The sequence below is a fragment of the Macrotis lagotis genome, chromosome X (assembly GCF_037893015.1).
Source record: "Macrotis lagotis isolate mMagLag1 chromosome X, bilby.v1.9.chrom.fasta, whole genome shotgun sequence".
Lineage (NCBI taxonomy): Eukaryota > Metazoa > Chordata > Mammalia > Peramelemorphia > Peramelidae > Macrotis > Macrotis lagotis.
In genome coordinates, this window is record NC_133666.1 from 636,171,549 (window position 1) to 636,181,313 (window position 9,765).

The 9,765-nt window shown below is 39.6% G+C and overlaps 1 pseudogene; it reads left to right on the forward strand.

Annotated features, from left to right (window-relative positions):
• The first annotated feature begins 8,802 nt into the window (after nucleotides 1–8,802).
• LOC141500723 (V-type proton ATPase subunit E 1 pseudogene) lies at nucleotides 8,803–9,492 on the forward strand (annotated as a pseudogene).
• The last annotated feature ends 273 nt before the right edge of the window (nucleotides 9,493–9,765 follow it).

Here is a 9,765-nt window from a genome sequence, read left to right on the forward strand (position 1 = left end):
CCTTTTGGACTTCTATACTAAGATAGCTGGATCCCTCCTCATAGCCCCAGGGGCAGAGGGCAGTGCTGTGGCCAACTACATATCAAAGCACAGGCTAGAGCATAAGACCTTGGAAGAATAAAGGGTCCCAATGAGGTGTCCCAAAAGCCCCCCCAAAGCCTTGAAAGTGCTGTAAATAAGTCTTGGGCTGAGGAAATGAGTAAACAACAGAAAAAGAAGGATCTGACCATAGAGAATTTCTTTACTCCCATGGAAGATCAAAACACATACTCAGATGATGACAAAATTGAAGCTTCCATATCCAAGACCTCCAAGAGAAGTAGAAAATGGGCTCAGACTATGGATGAGCTCAAAAAGACTTTGAAAAGCAATTAAGGGAGATGGAAGAAAAATTGGGAGGAAAAATTAGAGCAATGCAGAAAAATCATGAAAACCAATTCAAAAGCTTGATGATATACAAAAAAAATACTGAAGAAAATAATATGTTAAAAAACCAGTTTAGGCCTAATGGAAAAAGCAAAACAAAAGGCAAATGAGGAGAAGAATGCCATAAAAAAGCAGAATTGGCCAGCTGGAAAAGGACATAAAAAAGCTCTCTGAAGAAAATAACTCCTTCAAATGCAAAAATGGAACTAAAGGAAGCTGATGACTTTTTAAGAAATCAGGAAAAAATAAAACTCTTTCCAAAAAAGTCAAAAACTAGAAGAAAATGTGAAATATCTCATTGGAAAAAACAACCAACCTTGAAAACAGATCCAGAAGAAATAATTTAAAAATTATTGGACTACCTGAAAGCCACAACCAGGAGAAGAGCCTAGACTTCATTTTTCAAGAAATAATACAGCAAAATTGCCCTGAGATCCTAGAAGCTGAGGGTAAAATGGAAATTGAGAGAATTCACCAGTCACCCCCTGAAAGGGATTCCAAAAGAAAAACTTCCAGGAATATTATAGCCGAATTCTAAAATGTCCAAATCAAAGAGAAAATTCTAAAAGCTGCCAGAAACAGACAATTCAACTACTGAGTCTCCATAGTCAGGATTGCACAGGATCTGGCAGCATCTACATTAAGGGCTTGTAGGGATTGGAATATGATATTCCAGAAGGCAAAAGATCTTGGTTTACAACCAAGAATCAACTACCCAGCAAAACTGAACATCCTCTTTCAGGGGAAAAGATGGATTTTCAATGAAACAGGGGACTTTCAAACTTTCCTATCCAGATGACTGGAGCTGAACAAAAAGTTTGATCTCCAAGTACAGGACTCTGGTGAACCATAGAGGGAGTGGAAGAGAGGGACTAACTATGAGGAACTTGATGATGCTGAACTGTTTGTATTCCTGCATGGGAAGAAGATATTGATAACTCATATGAACTTTCTCATTTATAAGAGCTGTTAGGAGCATATATAGACAGGACATAGGAAGGAGCAGAATATGATGGTATGATGTGGTAAAGGGATGGAGTCAATGGGTGATGGGGGAAAGTACTGGGATGAAGGAAAAGGAGTTGATGAAGAAGAAGCTGAGAGATTTCACATAAGAATCAACAAAAAGCTTTTTTTCAATGGAGTGGAGATGGGGGAAGGCAAGGGGGGAATGAGCGAGCCTTCATTCTCATTGGAAATGGCTCAGGGAGGAAATGGCATACACACTTAACAGGGTGAGGAAATTTGTCTTGCCCTGGAGAAGGATAGGAGGAAAGGGATGGGATGAGGGGGAAGGGGGGGAATAGGTGATAGAAGAGAGGGAAGATCGAGGGAGAGGGTACTTAGATGCAACACACTTTTGGACAGAGCCAGAATGAAAGGAGAGAGAGAACAGAATAAATGAGAGTAGGGAGAAATAGAGTGGAGGTACAGCTAGTAATAGCAACTGAGGGAAAAAATATTGAAGCAACTTCTCTGGTGGACTTATGATAAAGAAAGCAACTCACCCCAGAGACAGAACCATTGAAACCTGAACACAGACTGAAGTACATTTTTTTTTCTCTCTAAATCTATTTTTGAGGTTTCCCATCTTCTGGGGGGGGGGGTTCATGTTTATTCTTAGGTTTACTCTTATAACATTCAATTTACATCAGTGTGTGGCATGGAAACAATGTAGACACTGTCAGACAGCCTTCTGTGGGAGGGGAAGAGAGGAGAGGGGGAAAAATTGTAGAATTCAGAGCCTTGCCAAAAATGATGGGGTACATTTTTTTGCTTTCTATTTTTTAATTTCTCCTTTAATTTTTAGAATTTCTAATTTGGTATTTAATTGGGGATTATTTAACTTGTTCTTTCTCTAATTTTTTTTAGTTACATATTTAGTTCATTGATTTCCTTCTCCAATTTATTCATGTAAGCATTTAAAGATATAATATATCCCCTGAGAGTCACTTTGAGTGAATCCCATAGGTTTTGGTATGTTGTTTCATTATTGTCATTATCTAGGATAAAATGATTAATTCTTTCTATAATTTGTTTTTTTGGTCCACTCAATCTTTAAAATGAGGTTAAACAGTTTCCAACTGGTTCTGGGTCTGTATCTCCTTGGCCCAGTATTGCATATGACTTTTATTGCATTATGATCTGAGAAAGATGTATTCACTATTTCTGCCTTTCTGCAGTTGATAATTAGGTTTTTATGTCCTAGTACATGGTCAATTTTTGTATAAGTTCCATGTACTGCAAAGAAAAAGATATATTCCTTTCTATCCCCATTCAGTTTCCTCCATAAGGCTACCATATCTAGTTTTTCTAACAATCTCTTTACCTCCTTAACTTCTTTCTTGTTTATTTTATGATTCGATTTATCTAGATCTAAGAGCAAGAGGTTGAGGTCTCCCACTAGTAGAGTTTTGCTGTCTATGTCTTCCTGTAGTTCTTTCAGCTTCTCCTCTAAGAATTTGGATGCTGTCCCACTGGATGCATATATATTCAGTATTGAGATGACTTTATTGCCTATGGTACCTTTTAGGAGGATAAAGTTTCCTTCCTTATCTCTTTTAATGCTATCTATTTTTGCAGCTGCTTTGTCTGAAAGGATTGCTATCCCTGCTTTTTTCACTTCAGCTGAAGTAAAATATATTTTGCTCCAACCTTTTACCTTTACTCTATATGTATCTCTCTACCTCAAATGAGTTTCTTGTAAGCAACATATTGTAGGATTCTGGTTTTTAATCCACTCTTCTATTCTCTTACATTTTAAGGGAGAGTTCATCCCATTCACATTCAGTGTTTTGATTACTAATTTTTTTTGTCCTCCATGCTATCTTCCTTTGTATTTCCCCCTTTACCCCCCCATCCATGTTCCCCAGTATTTTGTTTCTTAATATCACCCTTTCACTGTGTTTGCCTTCCTATATCACCCCTCCCTTTTCTTTCCCCTTTCTCTTTTTCCCTTTTTCCTTTCCTTCCTTTTGTTACTTCCCCTTTTCCCTCTCCCCCTCCCTTTCTCCATCCCCCCTCCCTTTTCCCTCTTTTAATGCTTGTTTTTTAAGTTAACTGAGTATGTATGTTAGTTGACTTTAAGCCAAGTCTGATAAGAAGAAGATTGAGTTGTTTCTCATCACCTCCTTTCTTCCCCTCTATTACCATAGGTATTTTGAACCTCTTAGTGTACTGAGATTTACCCCCATTCAATCCCCTCTCTCCTCCCATCTCCTTCCTGTCCCCCTTTTTAAGGAGGTAGTGTTTTAAAATCATTCTATGAGAGTCATAGAAAATTCTGAGTATCCATCACTTCTAGCAAAGTACATTCTATCTAATAGAGTTAAAATTCTTGAGAGTTATTAGAGTCTTTCTCCCAAGTGGGGTTACAGCCAGTTTCATTCCATTGGATAGCAGTCTCATGAATAGGTCATGAATGTCCATCACTTCTGGCTAGGTATATTCTCTCTGTTAGAGTTACAATTCTCAAGAGTTATGAGAATCTTTTTCCCCCATGCTGGAATATAGCCAGTTTCAACTTACTGGATAGCAGTTTTTTTTCCTTCTGCTGCCCTGCCCCCTTTTTGTTTTTACCTTTTCATGTGTCTCTTGAACTTTCTGTTTGATGTCCAAATTTTCTATTTAGCCCTGGCCTTTTCATCAGGAACTTTTGGAATTCTTTCATTTCACTAAATGTCCATCTTTTTCCCCTGGAAGAGAAGGCTCAGCTTTCCTGGAAAATAGATTCTTGGCTGCATTCCAAGCTCCCTTGCTCTTCAAAATATTGCATTCCAGGCCCTCCAATCCCTTAATGTTGATGCAGACAGGTCCTGCGTAATCCTTACTGTGGCTTCTTGATATTTAAATTGTTTCTTTCCGGCTGCTTGCAGGATTTTCATTTTTATCTGATAGTTCTGGAACTTGGCCACAACGTTCCTTGGTGTTTTCATTGTAGGATCTCTTTCTGGAGGGGATCGATGTATTATTTCAATAACTACTCTGCCCTCTGGTTCCATGATATCAGGGCAATTTTCCATCACTAGATTCTGTAATATTAAGTCCAGGCTTTTTTTTTTTTCCTCTTCAATGTTTTCAGGAAGTCCAATAATTCTCAGGTTGCCCCTCCTCGCCCTATTCTCGAGGTCAGTGGTTTTGCTGATGAGGTATTTTACATTTTTTTCTATTTTTTGATTTTGTTTATCAGGCTCTTGCTGTCTCATGAAGTCATTAGTTACTGCAGACTCAATTCTTTTTTTTTAGGGAGGAGTTTTCTTCATTAACCTTTTGCAACTCCTTTTCCAATTGATCAATTCCACTTTTGAAAGAGCTTTCCATTTGACCAACTGAGGTTTTGAGAGAATTATTTTCTTTTTGCATTAGCCCAATTTATGGTCTGAGAGATTTATTTTCATTTTGTATTTGTCCAATTGAGCATCTGAGAGAATTGTTCTCATTTTGTATTTGACCAATTGTATTTTCTAATGATTTTTTTTCTTGTTGCAGGGTATTAATTGTCTCTCCTAAATTTTCCAGTTGATTTTTAAACTCTTTCCTTATTTCTTCAAGGAAGTCTTTCTGTGCTGGAGACCAGATCATATTCTCCTCAGAGGTTCTAGGTCTCTCTGAGTTAGGGTCTTTTCCTTCCAAGGATTTTTCTATGGATCCACCTTTCCACCGACCTTTCTTCATTTTGCTAAGACCTTGGTTTGGGGAGGGGCTGGTTCACAGGGGTTTGGTGTTGGGATAGCTAGAGGCTTTATTCACTGAGTGCAATTTCTCTGGCTGGCCAGTAGGAGGTGCTGGTTGCTTTCTCTGGCATGTCTGTGACCTTGATTGAGGCCTTCTCCCTTAGTTTTAAGGGAGAGATTGAAGCTATTGAATCCTTTTTTGTCTTCAATCAATGGTGGGCTTTACCCTGGGGTGAGGTCAACTCTCTCCCAATTGTCAGCTGGGCTGGTTCTTCTGCTCACACACCTGTGCCTGAGGCAGAAGTAGTCTGTAATTGTATTTGTTCTGGGAAGAAGCCTCAGCAACAATGGAGGCATGGACTCAGAGTAGCTCAGACTAGAGGAGCCCAGCAATGGTGTCCACAGCTCTCCTGCACCAGAACTCTCCCCCCAGCCCTGTCAGCAAGCTCCAGATGGTCAGTGCCAATACCAGTGCCTCTGCTCCCTAGTTGACTCAAGCCCCAGGGGTCTAGCCCCACCTCTGATCCAGCAGGTCCATCTCTCTTGGGCCCTCAGGCTACCCGGCTCCAATTCAACCACTAATCTGACTCATCCTGGACTGATCCACCCTTTGCGCCCAGGACTCACCCACCCGAACTCATCCAGGGCTGCAGAAGACAAATCCTGAGGTTAATGTTCTTTCTCCTGGCTTTTCTTTCTCAGTTTTGTGGGTCAGATTTCTGTTAAGAGGTTTGTTTCATATCATAGATGGGGCAAGATCAGGAGACTTTAGAACTGTGCCTGCCTTCTCTCCACCATCTTGGCTGGAAAGTAGTCCTGGATCCTGTAAGTTTTTGGCTCTTCCAAAAGGCTTTGATTGAAGGAAAAATGTGTTTACTGCTCTCCTGTGTAATTATTTGTAAGTCACCACCTTTTCGACCCTGGAACTGTGATCAGGATCCCTGCTCTTCTGAGTCATAAGATCTGCTATACTACTGCTCCCTCTTACCCTGGGACTAAGACCCAGGACTGCAACTTATATCCAAATACAAGCAATGAAACACAATCCTATCACTAGTGCTAGAAAAGGGACTCTCAAATCTACTTCTCTGTTGTCTGATCCCCTTACTATCTGTATGATGAGGGGTCTAGAGAGTACTATTACTGCCACTGATCCAGTCACCCCAGGTCTGCTCCTGGATTATTGGGACCTAACGTGCACTATTGCAGTTCACTGAACTCCTCTCTTACCACGGTGCAGCAGACCTTTTCTGATGAACTTCTAGGGTGTCTTGGACTGGAAATTTGTTCTGTTCCATGTTTTTGTGAGTTTTTCTACTCTAGAATTTGTTTAAAGTCTTTATTTGAAGGTATTTTAAGGCATCTCTGCATTTACTCCACCATCTTAACTCCACCATCTTGTGTTAAGTATTATTTCATGATTTAAAGGACCTCCTTGCCAAGCTCCCCATCCCTGTGACCTCTACACAAGATCAGCCTATGTGATAACATTTTTCAGAAAGATTTCAAAGATTCCCTGATTTCAAGAATCAACCTGGTCATTTGAGTCAAGTTATTTCATTTATTCAGCTAGCTTTGCTAACCTTTCTTCCCAGTCTTTTTTGGCCTGATGCCTTCCATCTCTCTACATTTTAAGCATACATAATTTTTGTCCTTTTTGTTAGTCCCTTGAATAACCATTGCCCATAGGTGGGTCTCCATGGCTGGTGAATTTAAGAAACCCCAAGGCAAGTTTGCTACTCTGGGGTCTAATTTGAGGCTAGCAATTGGATTCAAGTAGATAAAACTATTGGATCATTTCAGTCTTGTACAAGGACCCCAGAGAACTTGAAATCACTTGCACTCCTAATGTGGATCAGAAACAGGTGAGCAGAATTTATTTCCATTTGATTTTCTTTGAGCAGATATAATTCCTGCTCTGAGAAGTTAGAACTGGTCTAGTTAACCTGATTCAGGAATGACAGTCCTTTCAACCTGTTTACCTGAGGAAGACATTTGAGTAGCTTGCAAATTGATTTCCCCAATAAGTATTCATTTGTCTATCTGCTTTGTGTCTAATTACAGTTTCTTCACATTATCTAAGGGTGTTTTGAGTCAGTCTCCCCTTATATTGTGAATCCCCTATCATACCATTAACATTCCTTAGACATAAATTGGTCATTGGTCCCGTTATTATGATTGGTAGCACTTTCCCTGAGGTTATCTTGAACATGGTACTATGGTAGCATAGGGTTACCATTTAAAATGCTGTGGACCATCAGAAAGGACTCCCTGTTAAGATTCCCTGGGCTTCATTTAGTTTCATTAGTGGCAGATCTGGAACTTGGCTTCCAAAGGCAACCACAATCTCTTGATCAGTTTGACTAAGGTTCAGTGAAAAGCAAAACTATTGGAACCCTTAGGGACTTCAGGAAAGAATTAGAGATAAGGTCCTTGGTACTCTATAAAATCTCTGCCCAGTCAGGGCAGTGAATCCCACTCCCTTGACTCGCAGGATAATCCCAGAAACCATGCCTGTGTCTTTTGTGTCTTGTTTCTGTGTACAGTCTATTTAATGTTATAAAATGAGTTCAGATCAATTTAAGACAGTCCTTGGGGTATTCCAGCTAAAATGTTTAAATCATAAGGTATACAAACCACCAGGTATCTTTCTAACTCACATTTTTATAATGGGAATGATCTGGTCTTGAAGTTTCCCAAAAAAGGGTCATTTGTCTTAATCAAATTGGTGCATCTTAAGTGAGACAACTGAGGATCAACACCCCAGACAAATTAGAAGTTATTTCTTGTAGCATTAGGAGACCACCAAGAGAAAGATTAATTCCATCATATCCTTAGAGATGGTGAGAAAAAGCTTCAGGATTTTAAGTCCTTAGAGCAGACTTGAAACTTAGAAGTGACTGTTCTATGGCAAATGAATATGGGAACATAACAGGAAATGATAGTCCAACATCATGTTACTACAATACCATGAAAAGAAGAATAGTTACAAGAACAATGACAGTATAATAAAAACTCTCTTAAATTTCATTGTCATTCTCTCTCTTGCCCATCCCATTTATCCAATCACTTGCCAAATCTTGTGAATTCTTTCTCCACATCTCTTGCATATGTTCATTTTTCTCCACTTAAACAGCCGAAATCCTAATCTCTCACTTTTCCTAATTTAATAAAACTCCAGGTTAAAATGCCTTTCTCCACTGCAATTCATCCTCCACATAGCTGCCAAAGTGATTTTCCTAAAGATAGTTCTGACCATGTCACCCTTCTATTCCAACAATTCCCTGTGACCTTTAAGACCAAATATTAATTCTTGTTTTTGACATTTAGAGCTCTGGACGACCTGACCCCCTTCCTATCTTTCCCATCTTCTAAGACCCTGCTTCCTTTGACACATACTTTAGAATTTAGCCTATTTGTGATTCTCCTCATATAAAGTTCAATTTGAATATTGTACTGACTGAATTTTTCCTGCCTAGAATGTTTCTCTTCTTCACTTCTGCCTGGTTTCCTTCAGGACTTGACTCAAACCCGACCTAGCAAGGCCTGTGCTAGGACCTACTGTTGATCAATCAAGGAGATCCAGAGTTATTTGGTTTTAAGACTTGGTCTTTAAAAAAAATCTAAGTTGGTTCATCTCAGCTCTGAGGCAGACCACTCCCCAGCTGCTGGCACCGTGGCTCTCAGCGACGCTGATGTCCAAAAGCAGATCAAACACATGATGGCTTTCATTGAACAGGAAGCAAATGAGAAGGCCAAAGAAATAGATGCAAAGACAGAAGAAGAGTTCAACATTGAGAAAGGTCGGCTTGTGCAAACACAGAGATTGAAGATAATGGAATATTATGAAAAGAAGGAGAAACAAATTGAGCAACAGAAAAAAATTCAGATGTCCAACTTGATGAATCAGGCAAGATTGAAAGTCCTCAGAGCCAGAGATGACCTTATCTCAGACTTATTAAATGAAGCAAAGCAGAGACTCTCCAAGATAGTGAAAGAGAAAACCAGGTATCAGGTGTTTTTGGATGGTCTGGTCCTTCAGGGTTTATACCAGTTACTTGAGCCACGGATGATTGTCCGTTGCAAGAAAGAAGATCTTCCTCTGGTCAAGGCTGCAGTGCAAAAAGCAATTCAATTCCTATGTACAAGATTGCAACCAAAGAGATGTTGATGTTCAAGTTGATCAGGAGGCTTACCTGCCAGAGTAAATAGCTGGAGGTGTTGAGATCTCTAATGGGGATTGTAAAATAAAAGTTTCTAATACCCTCGAAAGTAGACTGGACCTCATAGCCCAACAGATGATGCAAGAAGTCCGTGGGGCTTTGTTTGGTGCTAATGTCAACAGGAAATTTTTGGACTAAGCATCTGATGAGGTGGAATCCATTCCATCTGCTGTATTGATGAGTTATAAAAGTATCTAAAATTGAAGAAACAAAAAAAAATCTAAGTTCCAAATATCTTACACAAGGTTTCAGCAATAAAAATCGATATTACTTTAGGAAGAGTATCTAAAGGTACAGATATTATTCCATATGTGGATAAAGGGAGGGGAAGAAGGAAAGAAAAGAAGAAAGGAATGAATGAACAAAGGAAGGAAGGAAGGAAGGAAGGAAGGAAGGAAGGAAGGAAGGAAGGAAGAAGGAAGGAAGGGAGGGAGGAAGGAAGA